The following is an 18,880-nucleotide window of genomic DNA, read 5'->3' on the forward strand; positions in this document are numbered from 1 at the left end:
ACCTCTCCTCTTGACAAAAATTCTTTATTTATTTATTATCTTTTTTTGAGATAGAGTCTCGCTCTGTTGCCCAGGCCAATCTTGGCTCACTGCAACCTCTGCTTCCCCATTCAAGTGATTCTCCTGCCTCTGCCTCTGCCTCCCAAGTAGCTGGGATTACAGGTGTCAGCTGCCAGGCCTGGCTACTTTTTCTATTCTCAGTAGAGATGAAGTTTCACCATGTTGGCTAGGCTGGTCTCAAACTCCTGACTTCAAGTGCTCCTCTTGCCTTGGCCTCCCACAGTGCTTGGATTACAGGCATGAGCCACTGTGCCCAGCCTTGACAAAAATTCTACAATTCTTTTTCATTTTGAGAATGTTATAGATATAGAATCATATAATAGATGACCTTTAAAGATTGGCCTTTTCCACAGCCTAGTTTCCTCAAGATCCATCCAACTCGTGATATCAATAGCTCCTGACTTGTTATTGTTGAGTATTCCATGGTATGGATGGACAACCGTTTATTTAACCATTCATATATTGAAAGACATTTTGATGCTTTCTAGTGTTTTGCTATTACAAATAAAGCTGCTATGAACCATTTTATACAAATTTTTGTGTGGATATAAGTTTTCACATCATTTTTGGTCTATATATTTTGAAACTATGTTATTGAATGCATACACATTTAGAATGTTTATGTTTCTCTTTTATAAAATGTCTCTTCCATTACTATAAAATGCATCTCTTATTGTTATGAAATATCTTGTGGTAATGCTTCTTGTCTTAAATTCTACATTTTAAAAAATATTGGCCGGATGTGGTGGCTCACACTATAATCCCAGCACTTTGGGAGGTTGGGGCGAGAGGACCACAGGAGGTCAGGAATTTGAAACCAAGCTGGCCAATATGGTGAAACTCTGTCTCTACTAAAAATACAAAAATTAGCTGGGCATGGTGGTGCACACCTGGAATCCCAGCTACTTTGGAGGCTGAGGCAGGAGAATCGCTTGAACCCGGGAGATGGAAGTTATAGTGAGCTGAGATCACGCAACTGCACTCCAGCCTGAGTGAGAGTGTGAGACTCCATCTCAAAAAAATAAATAAATACATACATAAATAAAGTTAATATAGCCATGCCAGGTAAAAAAAAAAACCAACTAAAAATAGAGTTAGCTTTTGTTTTGTATATTTTTAACATTTCTCTTCTAGATCCCTTACTTTATATCCTTATGCATACTTTCCCCCATGGCATTTTTTAAATTGTGGTAAAACATACATAATATAAAATTTGCCATTTTTATCATTTTAAGAGTACATTTTGGTAAAATTAAATACATTCAGTGTGGTGGAACCATCACCATCATCCATCTCCAGAACTTTTTTAGCATCCCAAACTGAAACTCTATAACCATTAAACAAAAACTCCCCATCTGCTCCCCTTCAGCCCTTGGTACCCATTGTCTGTCTCTATACATTTTGCTTGTGTTTTTATGTATCTAATAGAAGTAGATTACACAATATTTGTCCTGTTTGGCTTTTTTCACTTAGCTTAATGTCCTCAAAGTTCATTCACGTCATGGTATTTATGAGAATTTCATTTTTTCTAAGGCTAAAGTATATCCCATTGCTTGTATATATCGCACATTATTTATCTGTCAGTGGACATTGGGTTAAATATATCTTTTTTGGGGGGAAGAGGATGACAAGGTCTCACACTGTCACCAGGCTGGAGTGCAGTGAGGCTGGAGTGCAGTGGCAGCTAATTTTAAAATTTTTTTGTAGAAGTAGTGGTTGCATTTTGCTCAGTCCAGTCTTGAACTCCTTGCCTCAAGGGGTCCTTCAGCCTCAGCCTCCCAAACTGCTGGGTGTGACCCAGCAGATGTGACCCACCATGCCCAGCCCCATCTTTTGACTGTTGTGAATAATGCTGCTGGGAACAATTGGTGTGCAAGTATCTGAGCTTCTGCTTTCTGTTTTTTTTTTTTTTTTTTTTGAGACGGAGTCTCGCTCTGTCGCCCAGGCTGGAATGCAGTGACTCGACCTTGGCTCACTGCAAGCTCTGCCTCCCGGGTTCAAGTCATTCTCCTGCCTCAGCCTCCCTAGTAACTGGGACTGCCGGCACCCACCACCATGCCCGACTTGTATTTTTAGTAGAGACAGGGTTTCACTGTGTTAGCCAGGATGGTCTCAATCTCCTGACCTCGTGATCTCCCTGCCTCAGCCTCCCAAAGTGCTGGGATTACAGGCGTGAGCCACCGCGCCCAGCCGAGCTTCTGCTTTCAATTCGTTTAGATAAACACCTAGAAGTGGAATTGCTGGACCATATAGTAATAATATGTTTAATTTTTTTAGAAACCACCATACTGTTTTCTACAGTGGCTATACTATTTTACATTCCCACCAGCAATGCACCAGAATAATAATTTTCTATATCCTTCCTGGTATTTATTTTGCTTTTTGTTTTCTTTTTCTCTTTTTCTAATAGCCATCCTAAGGGAGCTCAGATGCTATCTCACTGTGGTTTTGATTTGCATTTTCCTAATGGTTAGTGAAGTTGAACATTTCTTGATGTGCTTATTGGCTATTTGTGCTTCTATCGTCTTTGGAGAAATGATCCAAGTCCTTTGCCCAATTTGAACTGGGTTGTGTTGTTGTTGTTACTGTTGAGTTGTAGTAGTTCTTTACATATTCTGGATATTAATCCTTTGTCAGACATATGCTGCGCAAATATTTTCTTCCATTCCATGAATTGTCTTTTCACTCTTTTGATTGTGTCCTGACTAATTCAATAAATAATTCAATAAAATCTGATTAAACAGTGCCCAGACTATAAATGTTTTTATTTTATTTTATTTTTATTTTTAAATATTTATTTATTTATTGTTTGAGACAGAGTCTCGCTCTGTTGCCCAGGCTAGAGTGTAGTGGCACAATCTTGGCTCACTTGAATTTCCACCTCTCAAGTTCAAGTGATTCTCCTGCCTCGGCCTCCCAAGTAGCTGAGACTACAGGCGCAGGACACCACGCCCAGCTAATTTTTGTAATTTTAGTAGAGATGGGGTTTCACCATATTGGTCAGGCTGGTCTCGAATGCCTGACCTCAGGTGATCCACCCGCTTCGGCCTCCCAAAGTGCTGGGATTACAGACGTGAGCCACCATGCCCAGCCTACAAATGTAACTAATTCGATGAAGTCTAATTTATCTATTTTTGTTATTGTTCTCTGTGCTTTTGGTATGATATCCAAGAAATCATTGCCAAATGTCATGAAGATTTTCCCCAAGGTTTTCATCTAAGAATTTTAAAGTTTTAGCACCTATGTTTAGGTCTTTGATCTGTTTTAAGTTAGTTTTTACATGTATTATAAGGTGAACATCCAACTTCATTCTTTTGCATGTAGATATTCAGTTTTCCTAGCACCATTTGTCGAAAAGTCTGTTCTTTCTCCATTAAATGGTCCTGGCACCCTTGTCACAATTCAGTTGCCCATACAAGCCACAGTTTATTTCTGGGCCCTCTATTCGCTTGTGTCTGTATGTCTCTCCTTATGCCAGTACCATACTGTTTTGATTACTGTAGCTTTAAAGTAAATGTTGAGATCAGGAAGTATAAAGCCTCCAATTTTGTTCTTTTTCTTTTTCTTTTTTTTCTTTTTGCATAAAGACAAACTTTATTGAGCCCCTAGCTCTCTTTATTGAGCACTAGCTCTCTTTCTCCTGCACAGTCTTTGTTCCTCGGAGAAGTCCAGTCCGGTGGGCAGCAGTGAGACCCACTTTGCAGCCAGCAGGGGCATCTCTGTGGATGATGGAGGGCTTGCCAATGTGCTGGGGGTTACCACCTTCAAAAGGATGCTCCACAGGGTTCCACTACTCGTGGCCAGCAATTCCTCTTTGCCTTATATTTGTAGTAGGCCCCACCAGCCTTCAAGATGGGTTTGTCAGTTCGGCCACCTCCAGCCACCACACCAACCACAGCTCTGTTGGCTGAGGAGATAACCTTCTTGGAACCAGAGGGCAGCTTCACACGGGTCTTCTTGGTCTCAGGGTTGTAGGAGATAACGGTGACATAGTTCCCTGATGCCCGGGCCAGCTTGCCACGGTCTCCAGGTTTCTCCTTCAGGCAGCACACGATTGTACCCTCGGTCATGGGGCCCACAGGGAGCATATTGTCAATGTTGAGCTGAGCCGTCTTGCCGCAATACACAAACTGGCCTGTGTGAATGCCCTCGGCGGCAATGAATAGCTCCGTTTGCTTCTTAAACCGGTACGGATCTCGGAAAACTACCTTGGCGAGGGGCGCGCTGCGGCCCGGGTAGTGGATGACATACTTCAGAATGCCCTTGATGTAGCCGTGCCGCTCCGCGAAATCTACGGCGTGCAGGCACGCGGAGCCCTAAAGGTGCTTCACTTGCGCGGGGAACACAGACCCGGCGCCCTTCCTCTGCCCTTTGATCACGCGGCCCATGGCGACGGGTCCTGGTCATGAGCGTGGCCGAAAGAGCTGTTCTTCTTTTTCAAGATTAATTTGGCTATTTAGGATCCCTTGAGATTCAATACGAGCTTTAGAATGGATTTGCTTATTTCTGTAAAAAAACATTATTGGGATTTTGATAGAGTTTATGTTGAATCATAGATAGCTCTTAGTGTTAACTAATTGAACAACAATGTCCTTCCTTTCATTGCTGTCTTCTTTCATTCCTTTCAGCTATGTTTTGTAGTCTCCAGCATACAAGTCTTCTTCCTCCTTGATTAATTTTAATCCTAAGTATTTTATTCTTGTTGATCCTATTGTAATTGGAAATGTTTTTCTTTTCTTTTTTGGAGATGGAGTCTCCTTCTATTGCCCAGGATGGAGTGCAGTGGTGCAATCTCAGCTCACTGCAGCCTCTGCTTCTCCTGCCTCAGCCTCCTGAGTAGCTGGGACTACAGGCGCGCGCCACCATGCCTGGCTAATTGTTTCGTTTTGTTTGTATTTTTAGTAGAGACGGGGTTTGACCATATTGGCCAAGTTGGTCTTGAACTCCTGACCTCGTGATCCGCCCGTCTCGGCCTCCCAAAGTGCTGGAAGGATTACAGGAGTGAGCCACCGTGCCCAGTGGGGAAATGTTTTCTTAATTGTCTTTTCAGATTGTTCATTAATAGTGTATAAAAATGCAACTGAGTTTTATATCCTTCAATTTTATCGAATTTGTTTACTGGCTGTAACTTTTTTGTGTTTATATATATAAAAAACATCGAAGTTTTTTATATATAAAATCATCATCTGTGACAGAAATACTTTTACCTTTTTTTCCAGTTTGGATGCCTTTTATTTCTTTTTCTTGTTTGGTTTTTTTTTTTTCCCCTCTATCTAGAACTGCCGATACCAGCTAAATACAGTAGTAAAAGTAGGCATTCCTGTCTTGTTCCTGATCTTACAGAAGAAAACTTTCAGTCTTTCATTATTGAGAATAATGTTCATAAAAAGCCTTTATCATATTGAGGGAATTTCCTTCCATGTGTACTTTATTGAATTTTTTTTCTTATCATGAAAGTGTTTAAAGTTTGTCAAATGCTTTTTTTTTTGTATTAATTCAAAAGACTTTTTTCTTTCATTCTGTTTATGTATACATTATGTTAATTACTTGTTTTGTATGCTGAATCTTTCCATTTCAGGAATAAATCCTACTTTGCTATGGTGTAAAATCCTTTTAATATATTGTTGAATTCAGTTTGCCAGTATTTTGTTGAGGAATTTAGCATTGATAAAAAAATATTAGCCTGTAGCTTTCTTTTTGTAATCGCTTTGTCTGCCTTTGGTACCAGAGTAATGCTAGCTTAAAAAAATGAATTAGGAAGTGTTTCCTACTCTTCAGTTTTGTGGAAAAGTGTGAGAAGGACCGCTTAATTATTTAAATGTTTGATAGAATTCATCAGTTAAGCCAGCTGGTCCAGGGCTTTTTTTCATGGTAGGTTTTTGATTACTGTTTCAATATCCTTACTAGTTATAGGTCTTTTCAGATTTCTAATTCTTTATGATTCAATCTTTGTAGATTGTGTGTTTCTAGGAGTTTGCTCATTTAATCTAGGTCATCCAATTTGCTGGCATACAATTTTCATAGTGTACTCTTATAACTCTTTTTATTTTTGTAAATTTAGTAATAATATCCCTGCTTTCACTTCCAATTTTAATACTTTGAGTCTCTTTTCTTTTCTTTTCTTTTTTTTTGTTTTTACTTAGTCAATCTAGCTAAATGTCAAGTTTGCTGACAATGTAGACAACTTTTCCAAGAACTTCTGGTTTTATTGAATTGTCTGTATTGTTTTCAGCTTGCCTTTTCTGATGGCCTGTCTTTTATTACAGCCTGCCCTATGGATTTAACACTTTCTAACCAGTCTCTACAACTCAACTGCATAACCCTATTACTTCTTCAATTTATCAGTCTCTCCCTGTGCACCTCTCTCCCAATCTCTCCCTCTCTCTCCCTCTCCCTGCCTCCTTCTCCGCCTCTCTCTCCCACCTTCCCCACCTCTTACACACGCACACACACACACACACACACACCCCTTGATGAGTACACATAAAATGAACACACCTGGGAAACCAGAGCATTTCCAGTTCCTTTTCAGTTACTACCCACTCTTCCCAGAGGGAAGCACTATTGTGACTTCTGGCTGGACAGCGGAATGTTACCTGCTTTATAATTTAAATCAGTGGAGCCACAGAGTACTGTCCTTTTCTGTCTGGTTTATTTTAGTCAACATCTCCGTGAGATTCATCCACATAGTTGTAGATTGTTCATTATTGTTGCAATAGATTATTTCATGTGAATTAATTCATGCATCTGCTGAAGGGCACTTGCGAAGTTTCCAGTAGTTTTTATTATTCTGAATAGTTTACTGGGCATTCTGGTAAATATATTTGGTGAATATATGTACCAATTTGTGGTAGGCAAATAACAACGGTCAGGATGTGATATCTTTGATTTTAATAAGTAGAAAGTCTGAAATATATGGAAAAAACTACCAGGAAAAAAAAATCTGAGTAGAACATAGAGATTTTCTAAAGCCAAACCTGGATTGTCTCGCCCTAGGTGCCTCAATTGCAGTATCTCCCGGCAGGGTTGTTTCCGTAGTGTAGTGGTTATCACGTTCGCCTAACACGCGAAAGGTCCCTGGTTCGAAACCAGGCGGAAACAAGTGGTCCCCTTTCTTACGTTTTGTTCCTGAGAGTCTCCATTTGAACTAGATAGGACCTTTGTATATGATCAAGCACCTAAATCAAAGGATCTCATATCCTCCTTTTTTTTATTTGAGCCACCTCAGGAACAATTTTGCTCCCTCCTTTGTCCTCAGCCGCGGTGAGGCCCACATCACCCCATCTTGCCGCGCCCCAGCATGTCGCTGTCCCAGCTCCCTCCCCTTATGCTCTGTGTGGCCTGTAGGTTCTAGGGGCCAATGGCGTCAACTCGAGTAGGCTCTAGTGGTGCAGGATCCCGCCTATACTATGCAGGTAAAATTGGCTTCCTTGAAATTTCCAGAGCCACTTGTGCAGGTTCTTTGCCAAGAGATTTTCCTTAGGGGTTTCTAAAAATAAGCAATGCTTAGGACCCAGGTCCGTGAGAAAAAAATAAAAAAAGAAACAGGGCCACGCTTTGAGCCAAGTGAATAACTGATATTCTATTGACTTCCCTTTACCCCTAAGTGAAGAGAGAATTTTTCACAAAATAGGTAAGAGGCAATTTCATGTGGATACTTAGAAACTGTCAAGTGTTTAAAAAAAAAAAAAAATTATATACTGGCCTGGCCTCTATGAGTACTCAACGCCAGATGTTGGCATTATGGGTAAGATGCGCCAATCAACTGAACTCATCAGTAACAAAAGAAACTGATTTCTTTCTTAAACTTAAGAGTGTGCTAGGCTGGGCACGGTGGCTCAGGCCTGTAATCCCATCACTCTGGGAGGCCGAGGCGGGCGGATTACTTGAGGTCTGGAGTTCAAGACCAGCTTGGTCAACATGGCAAACCCCTATCTCTATAAAATTACAGAAATTAGCTGGGTGTGATGGCACACACCTGTAGTCCCAGCTACTTGGGAGGCTGAGGTGTGAGAATTACTTGAACCTGGGAGGAGGAGGTTACAGTGAGCCAAGATTGTGCCACTGCACTCCAGCCTGGGCAACAGAGTGAGACTCTGCCTAAAAAAAAAAAGTGTGCCAAACCAGCATTGTCGGTTTAAATTTCACTGTAATAAAGCAGACAATTCCTTAACTTCTAATATCCACCTTCCGTAATCTACCTGTAGTGCCTCACTGAGTTTTTTAATAAACTCTCCAACCAAATAGTTATAAATTACTTGTTTTAACAACAAAACCAAAGAGATAACAACAACAAAAAAGCTTGATATAGGGAAAAAGAGAAGGACCACATTCATGTAACTTTAATTACAGTATATTGTTATAATTGTTATACTTTATTATTAGTTGCTGTTATTTACCCTGGCTATTTTATCAGTTAAACCTTTATAGGTATGTGTTGTAAACCCAAAATATCTGAGACAGATCTCAACCAATTTAGAGAGTTTATTTTGCTAAGGTTAAGGATACACCTGTTACACAGGCTCAGGAGGTCCTGACAACCTGTGCCCAAGGTGGTCAGCGTACAGCTTGCTTTTATACATTTTAAGGAGACATGAGACATCGATCACTATGTGTAAGATGTACATTGGTTTGATCCAGTAGGACTGGACAACTCAAAGTGGTGGTGGGGTCTTCCAGGTCATAGGTAGAAAAGACACAAAAGACAAAGGTTGCATTCCTTTGAGTCCTTGATCAACCTTTCACTGAATACACAATTTAGTTTGGCTCAGTGAATCTGCATTTTTACATAAACAATAGGGCGGAGGAAACAATCAGATATGCATTTGTCTCAGGTGAGCAGAGGGATGACAGTTTGGTTTTTTTGTTTTGTTTTGTTTTGTTTGAGACAGAGTCTCACTCTGTCACCCAGGCTAAAGTGCAGTGGTGCGATCTTGGCTCACTGCAACAACCTCCTCACTGCAACAACCTCCGCCTCCTGGGTTCAAGCCATTCTCCTGTCTCAGCCTCTCCAATAGCTGGGATTACAGGCGCATGCCACTACACCTGGCTAATTTTTGTATTTTTATTAGAGACAGGGTTTTGCCATGTTGGCCAGGCTGGTCTCCTGACCTCAGGTGATCTGCCCACCTTGGCCTCCCAAAGTGCTGAGATTAGAGGCGTGAATGACCCACCGCACCTGGCCAGAGGGATGACTTTTAGTCCCACACCTGTGAAGGTAAGCTATCAGTTTACATTGCCAGGGTGAAATTCAACAGAATTGTTTTAGGATAAATACCTTAAGGCCTTCAAGGAATTTCCTTGTGGGCAAATTGTGAGGGAGGTATGTAGCTCTTTTATCTTTTTAACTATCTTGTTTAGGAATAAAATGAGAGGCAGGTTTGCCTGTAGTTCCCAGCTTGACTTTTCTGTTGACTTAGTGATTTTAGGGTTCTAAGATTTATTTTCCCTTCACGGTGTGTATAGAAGAAAAAACAGTTATGTATAGGGTTTAGGACTATCAGCAGTCTCAAGCATCCACTAGGGGTCTTGGAATATATCCCCCATGAATAAAAGGACTATTGTATCTGAAACTGTACCAAACTAAGAAGAAAGGTATGAGTCTGCACTAATGGGACATCCACAGTTGGGGCCCAGGCTTTTTCTTTTTTCTTTTTTTTTTTTTTTTTAACTTTTAAAAGCTTTTTATTTTGCGATAATTGTAGATTCATGTACAGTTTTAGGAAACAATACAAGATCCCATGTACCCTTCACCCAGTTCACAACCAGAACACTGACATTGATACACTCCACCCACCTTATTCAGATTTTACCAGTTATACATGCACTTATTTGTGTACATGTGTGGGTATTTAATTCAAAGCAGTTTTATCAAATGTGTAGTCATGTGACCACAGTCAAGAAAAGATCAGTGCCATCATCACAAGGATATGCAATCTTCTGTGTTGCTCCTTTATACCAAACCCACTTCCGTCTTCATCTGCTCTGCCCCCAGGCTTTTTCTAAGAACAGAAATACAGAGAAATTCACTGATCTTCCTCACATGCAGAAGAATCTGTTATAAGATTCTATGAAACAGGTTTTCCTACTTTACTCTGAAACTCTACATTGCTCTGAAATGACCAAATCATAAAATATTGAGATTGTTAAAAAAAGTTTTCCAGGTCACTAAATGTAACTGCCCAACGGGTTCATCTTGCCTGCTGCCTAGACAGAGCCAATTTATCAAGACAGGGAAATTGCAATGGAGAAAGAGTAATTCACGCAGAGCCAGCTGTGTGGGAGACCAGAATTTTATTATTACTCAAATCAGTCTCCCTGAGCATTGGAGCACTGGGGGAGGGTAATTTTAAAAGATAATTTAGCAGCAGGCACGGTGGCTCATACTTGTAATCCCAGGACTTTGGGAGGCCGAGGTGGGCAGATTACTTGAGGTCAGGAGTTCAAGACCAGCCTGGCCAACATGGTGAAATCCCACTTCTACTAAAAATACAAAAACTAGCTGGCCATAGGGGCGGAAGGGGAGCCTGTAATCCCAGCTACTCGGGAGGCTGAGGCAGGAGAATCACTTGAACCCGGGAGGTGGAGGTTTCAGTGTGCCGAGATTGTGCCATTGCACTCCAGCCTGGGCAACAATAGCGACAGTTGGTCTCAAACAAACAAAAATAAATTAATTAATTAAAATATAATTTAGGGGGTAAGGGCCATGGGAAGTAGGGAGTGCTGATTGGTCACGTTGGAGACGGAATCATAGGTGTGGAAGTGAGGTTTTCTTGCTGTCTTCTGTTCCTGGGTGGGATTGCAGAACTGGGTGGTGGTAGCTGATCCATTGAATGTAGGGTCTGCAAAACATCTCAAGCACCCATCTTAGGTTTTACAGTAGTGATGTTAACCCCAGGAGCAATATGGGGAGCTTCAGATTCTTGCAGCCAGAGGATGCATGACAGACCCCTAAACCATAATTTGTAATCTGGTAGCTAATTTGTTAGTCCTACCCAGGCAATAAGGGATTTTCTTTTGGGAAAAAGCTGTTATGGTCATTGTTCTAAACTATAAACTATAAACTAAGTTCCTCCCAAAGTTAGTTCAGCCTACGTCCAGGAATGAACAAGGACAGCTTGGAGGTTAGAAGAAATATGGTTAGGTCAGATCTTTTTCACTGTCTCAGCTATAATTTTGCAGTGGTTGTTTCATAAAGACAAAAAACAAGTTTAAAGTTTATTAATAGCAAAGAAGTCAGTCAACTTTAAAATAGTTTCCTCTGCTCGGCCGGGCACGGTGTCTCACGCCTGTAACCCCAGCACTTTGGGAGGCTGAGGCAGGTGGATCGCCTGAGGTCAGGAGTTCAAGACCAGTCTGACCAATATGGCGAAACTCTGCCTCTACTAAAAAAATTCCACGAAAATTAGCTGGGCGTGGTGGCGTGTCCCAGCTACTCAGTAGGCTGAGACAGGAGAAGCTTGAACCTGGGAGAATTGCTTGAACCTGGGAGGCGGAGGTTTCAGTGAGCCAAGATTGTACCACTGCACTCCAGCCTAGGCGACAGAGCAAGACTCCGTCTCAAAAAAAAAAAAAAAAAAAAAAAAATTTCCTCTGCTCAAAATACCTGTCCTTCTTCACCTGGCCTGGCATTTGTGAAGTATTTGGGTCACTGGGGAAACCCCTTCCTGGGTATTGGGTTGTGGAGTTTTGGTATTGTTGGTTTTGATAAATGGAAGATACGATGAAAGGAAAAACTTGCCTCAAATATGAAAATGCTCAAAGGAAAAAAATACATTTCACAATACTAAATGTGGGACATCCAAGAAAACTCCATTTTAATTTTTAGAGGTGACTTGTGGGTATACGGTAGTTTCCATAGAAACTGGGCGAAAATATATCCTGTCAGTATTGTTTTTTTCTTCTCTCTCCACTTTAGCTTAGTTAATTCTTCTTTCACTAAACTCGACTCCAGTTGTCAACTCAAACGTCAACACCAAAGGTAAACACTGAACATTGTTGCAAAACTAGTATCGCTGTGGGGCCCTAACTTTGGTCTCTACACTTGCGTAGCTTCTGACCTGGGCTGAGGTGCAGGTGGTACAGGTCCCACCTACCTGGTGCACCTGGCCACTCTTCACAATCAGGAAAGAGTGAGGCTCTCAAGGTTTATAAAACGGAACAGAACTCCTTTTGGGGTTTGTTGTTTGTTTGTTTGGGTTTTTGTTTGTTTGTTTTTTTTGTTTTTGAGACAGGGTCTCGCTCTGTTGCCCAAGCTGGAGTGCAGTGGCACAATCAGGGCTCACTGCTGCCTGGACCCCCCGGGCTCAAGCAATTCTCCCATCTCAGCCCCCCCAGAGTAGCTGGGACCACAAGCACATGCCACCATGCCAGGCTAATTTTTTAATGTTTTGTTGTGGGTGGGGGAAGGGGTGTCTCACTATATTGCCCAAGCTGGTCTCGAACTCAAGAGCTCAAGAGACTCTCCCGCCTCAGTCTCTCAGAGTGTTGGGATTACAGGCGTGAGCCACCACGCCTGGCAGAGTTTCCCTTTGAATCACATCTGTGCACATTTTATTGTGCTTTATATCATTGAGCCATATATATCACTTAAGAGTTATTTGCCAAATATTTGTATTGCAAATATCTTCTTATCACTTGAGTCTGGGAAACACTTTAATGATCTCTTGTGATGAAATTGTTAATTTTGATGGTACATGCCTATAATCCCAGCTACTTAGGAAGCTGAGGCAGGAGAACTGTTTGAACCTGGGAGGTAGAGGTTGCAGTGAGCTGAGATCGCACCACACACGGTACTGTAGCCTGGGCGACCCAGCAAGACTCCGTCTCAAAAATAATAATTAGAAGAAGAAATTGTTAATTTTTATGAAGTCCAATTCATTTAACTTTGGTTTAGTTATTTTTGTGTCTCCCTAAGAAATTTTTCTTTCCCCAAGGTCACATAAATATTCGATTCTTTTTTATCCCCCTCATAACTTTATTTATTTTTCACTTTTAGAATTATGAGCAAAAAACCTGAACAGGCAATTCTAAAATAGAATATGTTAATGGCCAATGAGTACATGGAGCATACGCTTTCACAGCAATAAAAAGTTTGCTGATTTCTTTATTTTAACCAGTGGTGACCAGACAAAAGACCTCAATGGCCTCTGGTAACATTATTTCCTTTCCAGAAATCTTTTCAAAACTCTTCTGTGAAGGTTGTGTTTTTCTGGGGGAGGGGCGGAAGCATGATTTGAGGTGTGTTGCAGATGGAGATAAGACAAGGTTTCTGCCTTCAGGATTTTCAGGAATATCTGCCCTTCAGAAGCTGTGCTTAATCTGATTCTGTTGATCTCCCTTTCTTTTTCAGTTTGCGCCATCCCTCCAATCCTGAGACTTAGTTCATAGCTGCATTTGATCTACATCTCTTCGGCCCCAGATGGTTTTACTAGGGGTCAAATGTGGGCTGCATCTCTCTGGGACAAAGGGAGACCTACTAGAGTCAGATTGCCCTCTCCAGCCAAAAGAGCCTACAAGTTAGGTGCTTGAGACATAAGGTCCTATCAGTTAGGCTCTCAGTCACTGCTAGGAGCCATCCTTCCTTCCTTAGTGGGTGGAATGGGAATTCCCCTGGGACTCGAAATTGCGGTCAATCAGAGGTGGGGAGTCAGAAATTCAAGACAGTCTAGAGCTGGAGGTGGGAGCCCAACCTTTTTGGCAGTTCCAGTGGTGCCTGTACACACTAGATTTGTGAGGCCCTAATTTGTGGGGCTAGTAGCAGAATTTATTGGAATTGAGGAACGAAACGAAGAAAAGATTTTAAGTTTTAGTTATTTGATGTAATGTGCAAGTATTATATTTTGCTAGAGAGTAAAAGTAAGTCCATTTTTTTTTATTAAAAAAATTATTGAGGTAAAAAGAGCTTGCCATGAGATTTACTCTCTTGATTTTTTTTTTTTTTTTTTTTTTTTTTTTTTTTTTTTTTTTTTGAGATGGAGTTTTACTCTTGTTGTCCAGGCTGGAGTGCAATGGCGTGATCTTGGCTCACGACAACCTCCACTTCCCAGGTTCAAGCTATTCTCCTGCTTCAGCCTCCCCAGTAGCTGGGATTACAGGCATGCGCCACTATGCCAGGCTAATTTTGTATTTTTAGTAGAGATGGGGGTTTCTCCATGTTGGTCAGGCTGGTCTTGAACTCCCGACCTCAGGTGATCTGCCCGCCTCGGCCTCCCAAAGTGCTGGGATTACAGGCGTGAGCCACTGAGCCCAGTGACAAAAATTTAAGAGTACAATACAGTATTGTTAACTACAGGCACAATGTTGTACAGCAGATCTCTAGAACTTACTTTGCATAACTGAAATTCCCATTTTCCCCTTCCCCCAACCACAGGCAACCACCATTCTACTCTGATTCAATGAGTTTGGTTATTTTAGATATCTCAAGTGGAATCAAGCAGTATTTGTCCATTTGTGGGAAGCTCATTTCACTCACAATAATGTCCTCAAAGTAGTTGACCCATGCTGTTGCATATTGCAGAATTTCCTTTTTTTTTCTTTTGAGACAGGGTCTTGCTTTGTCTTTCAGGATCGAGTGCAATGGTATGATGTTGGCTCACTACAGCCTCAACCTCCTGGGCTCAAGTGATCCTCCCACCTCAGTCTCCTGAGTAGCTAGGACTGCACGCCGCCATGCTTGGCTAATATTTTAATTTTTTGTAGAGACAGGCTCTCACTATATTGCTCAAGCGATCTCCCCACCTCAGCCTCCCAAAGTGCTGGAATTACAGGCGTGAGTCACCATGCCTGGCCAGAATTTCCTTTATTTTAAAGGCTGAATAATATTCTATTGTATGTATATACCATATTTTCTATATTAATCCCTCCACTGATGAACATTTAGGTTGCTTCCACATCTTTGGTGTTGTGAATAATGCTGTAATGAATATAGGTGCACTAATATGTCCTTGAGATTCTGAATTCAATTTTTTTGGATATATACCCAGAAGTGGGGTTGTTGAATCATATATGGTAGTTCTAATTTTTTTTTTTTTTTTTTTTTTTGAGATGGAGTCTTGCTCTGTCGCCCAGGCTGGAGGGCAGTGGTGCGATCTGGGCTCACTGCAACCTCTGCCTTCTGGTTTCCAGCGATTCTCCTGCCTCAGCCTCCCGAGTGACTGGGATTATAGGCGGGCACCACCACACCCGGTTAATTTTATATTTTTAGAAGCGACGGGGTTTCACCATGTTACTCAGGCTGGTGTCGAAGTCCTGACCTCAAGTGATCTGTGAGCCTCAGCCTCCCAAAGTGCTGGGATTACAGGCATGAGCCACCGCACCCGGCCTGGTAGTTCTATTTTTAATTTTTTGAAGAACCTTCATACTGTTTTCCACAGTGGCTGCACCATTTCACAATCTCATTAACAGGGTAGAAAAGTTCCAATTTCTCTACGAACTCACCAACACTTGTCTTTTGCTTTTTTGATAATAGCTATCCTAACAGGTATTAAGATGATATCTCACTTTTGTTTTGATTTGCATTCCCTTGATGATTAGTGACATTGAGCATCTTTTCATGTACTTGTTGGCTGTTTGTATATCGTCTTTGGAGAAATGTCTATGCAAGTCCTTAGTACATTTTTATTATTATTATTATTATTTGAGATGGAGTTTCACTCTTGTTTCCCAGGCTGGAGTGCAATGGAGCGATCTTGGCTCACCGGAACCTCTACCTCCCGGGTTGAAGTGATTCTCCTGCCTCAGCCTCCCGAGTAGCTGGGATTACACGCATACGCCACCAAGTCCAGCTAATTTTGTATTTTTAGTAGAGACAGGTTTTCTCCATGTTGGTCAGGCTGGTCTCAAACTCCCGATCTCAGGTGATCTGCCCGCCTCAGCCTCCCAAAGTGCTGGGATTACAAACATGAGCCACCGCGCCCTGCCCATTTTTATTTTTAATCAGGTTTTTGTTTTTATTTGTTTTGATTAACTACTGAATTATAAGAGTTAAGTATCTTGGAAATTAACCCCTTATCAGATATATGGTTTGCAATTTTTTCCCCCCATTTAATAGGTTGCCATTTTTTTTTTTTTTTTTTTTACCGTGCAGAAGGCCTATAATCCCAGCACTTTGGAAGGCCAAGGTGGGCGGATCACCTGAGGTCGGCAGTTTGAGACCAACCTGACCAACATGGAGAAACTCCTTCTCTACTAAAAATACAAAATTAGCTAGGCATGGTGGCACATGCCTGAGGCAGGAGATCACTTGAACCCGTGAGGTGGAGGTTGCGGTGAGCCAAGATTGCGCCATTGCACTCTATCCGGGGCAACAAGAATGAAACTCCATCTCGGAAAAAAAAAAAAAAAAAAAAAAGGAAAAAAAAAAAAGAAACTCTTTTATTTGATATTATCCTGTTTTTCTAATTTTGCTCTTGTTGGTTATGATTTTGATGTCACAGTCATTAAATCATTGCCAAGACCGATGTCCTAAAGCTTTCCTCCCAGAGTTTTATAGTTGCGGATCTTAGATTTAAGTCATTAATCCATTTTAGTTAATTTTTGTGACTGCTGTAAACAAGGGTCTAATTTCATTCTTTTTCATGTGAATATCTGTTTTTCTCAACATCATTTGTTGAAAAGATTGGTTTTTTTTTCCCGTTGTGTGTTCTTGGCAACCTCGTTAAAGATCAGTTGACCATATATTTATGGATTAATCTCTGAGCTCTCTGTCCTGTTATTTTGGTTAGTATACCTGTCTTTTTGCTAGTACCAGACTGTTTTAATAACTGTAGCTCTGTAGTATATGCTGAAATCAGGAAGTGTGATGTCTTCAGCTTTGTTGTTCTTTCTCAAAATGGACTTGGTGACTTCGGGTTCTTTGTAGTTTCATATGAGTTTTATATGAATTTTATAGTCTTTTTTTTCTGTTTTCTAAAAACTGCCAGAGAGATTTTGATACAGATTGCATTAATTGTACATCACTGAAAACTTTAACAAACATTAACAACATTTCACCTTCATGATTAAGTTTAATTCTTTCTTTAAGGGGAAGGGGTGCTACTATAAATGGCATTGTCCTTTAATTTTTCTTTCTATGTAGTTTATTGTTTATTATTTCATGTAGTTTATTGTTACTGTATAGTAATGCAAGTGACTTCTGAATATTGATTTTGTATTCTGCAAATATATTGAATTTGTTCATTAGTATTAACACTTCTTTTTAATGGAGTCTTTAGGACTGTCTCTATATAAAGTCATGTTATCTGCAAACAGGCCCAATTTTACTTCTTCCTTTCCAATTTGGATACTTTTGGTGGTGGTGTTTTTGTCTTATGTTGAGATAGGGTCTTGCTTCAACTCAGTCTTCAGGTTGACTGATAATGCATGATTCAAATCACATGATTGGTACTTCTGATGAGGTTATGGGGTGTGGCCAGCCTCATCTTAAAAAAATACACTATACCCAAACGGGTACTTATAGTGCCAGCTACTTGAGAAGCTGAGGCAGGGGGATCCCTTCAGCCTAGGAGCTTGAATCCAGCCTGGGCAACATAGTGAAATGGTATCTGTTAAACAAACAAAACACTACTATTAGGTGGTCCAGTTTTTCATTACACAGGAAGAGATGGGCTCCTCCTCAGAAACTAATCTAGAATGACGTCTGACAAAGAACAGAACATAAATAATTCTGCTTTTCTAGGAAACTAATAACAGAAACCAATAGCCTGTTCTGAGGAAAACTGGGTGGCTAGGATATAAGAAAAATGGTAAGCTTTATACAAAAAAATTTTACACAATACATATTATCTATGTAAAATTTTAAAAAATTAACACATTATTACATGAAATACAATTTAGAAATGACAAGAGATGGAAAAGACTGTATTTATGCTCTGGATAAAATCACTTAGGGGAGCATTTTAAGGATAGAGATCTTCTCAGTTTATACCAGAAATAGAAATGGAAATATGGGTGAAAAGAAAGTAAACAAACAGTAAAGAAATCCAGAAGATCAAGATGGAAAAAAAAAAAAAGAGGGAGAGAGAAAATTTTTCTACTATTGAAATTATATTCCATAAATAATCTAAAAAATTATTGGACTCATTTTCACATGAAGATGAAAATTTTAAAAGTAGATTACTTAGCCCCTTTTGGTGGTGGTATGATATCTCACAGTAGATATTACCCTACATGGGGACTAAAACAAACTCACTTCAAATTCTAGTTGTTAGCCAAGCATACATATCAATCTTTCATTTGGCAGGAGTATATGCCAAATCTAGGAGAACCTTGGAGTTTTAATGCTTAAAATTTCCAATATTCTCATCTGGAATAACCAAAAAGAAGTACATTTTACATTTTTTTCCCCTTCTCATCATCCACATCCAAATCACCTTATTTTTTCCTCCTTTCCTTTCTATTCTTCTTATCTCTCCCCATAGTTCTGACTTTACTCCACTGTACTGTTTTGACCTTCCAAGAATATTTTTGAGCATCTATTAAGTATCATTACATTGGACTAATTATTTGAAAGGTTTTGCTTTGTTTTGTTTTGTTTTTGTTTTGAGATGGAGTCTCACTCTGTCACTCAGGCTGGGGTGCAGTGGCCCAATCTCAGCTCACTGCAACCTCCGCCTGCTGGCTTCAAGCGATTCTCCTGCCTCAGCCTCCTGAGTAGCTTGGACTACAGGAACGCACCACCACGCCCAGCTAATTTGTGTGTGTGTGTGTGTGTGTGTGTGTGTGTGTGTGTATATATATATATTTTTTTTAGTAGAGACAGGGTTTCACCATGTTGGCCCGGATGGTCTCTATCTCTTAACTTCATGATCTGCCCGCCTCA

At 40.6% G+C, this 18,880-nt stretch overlaps 1 non-coding gene and 1 pseudogene across 1 annotated transcript; one reads left to right on the forward strand and one right to left on the reverse strand.

The window, feature by feature from the left end:
- Window positions 1-3,685: 3,685 nt before the first annotated feature.
- On the reverse strand, window positions 3,686-4,485 carry LOC102115364 (large ribosomal subunit protein uL2-like; annotated as a pseudogene).
- Window positions 4,486-7,088: 2,603 nt separating this feature from the next.
- TRNAV-AAC (transfer RNA valine (anticodon AAC)) lies at window positions 7,089-7,161 on the forward strand. Its single transcript has one exon. It is a non-coding gene; the product is annotated as a tRNA-Val (tRNA).
- The last annotated feature ends 11,719 nt before the right edge of the window (window positions 7,162-18,880 follow it).

This window comes from Macaca fascicularis, chromosome 4 (assembly GCF_037993035.2).
Source record: "Macaca fascicularis isolate 582-1 chromosome 4, T2T-MFA8v1.1".
NCBI lineage: Eukaryota > Metazoa > Chordata > Mammalia > Primates > Cercopithecidae > Macaca > Macaca fascicularis.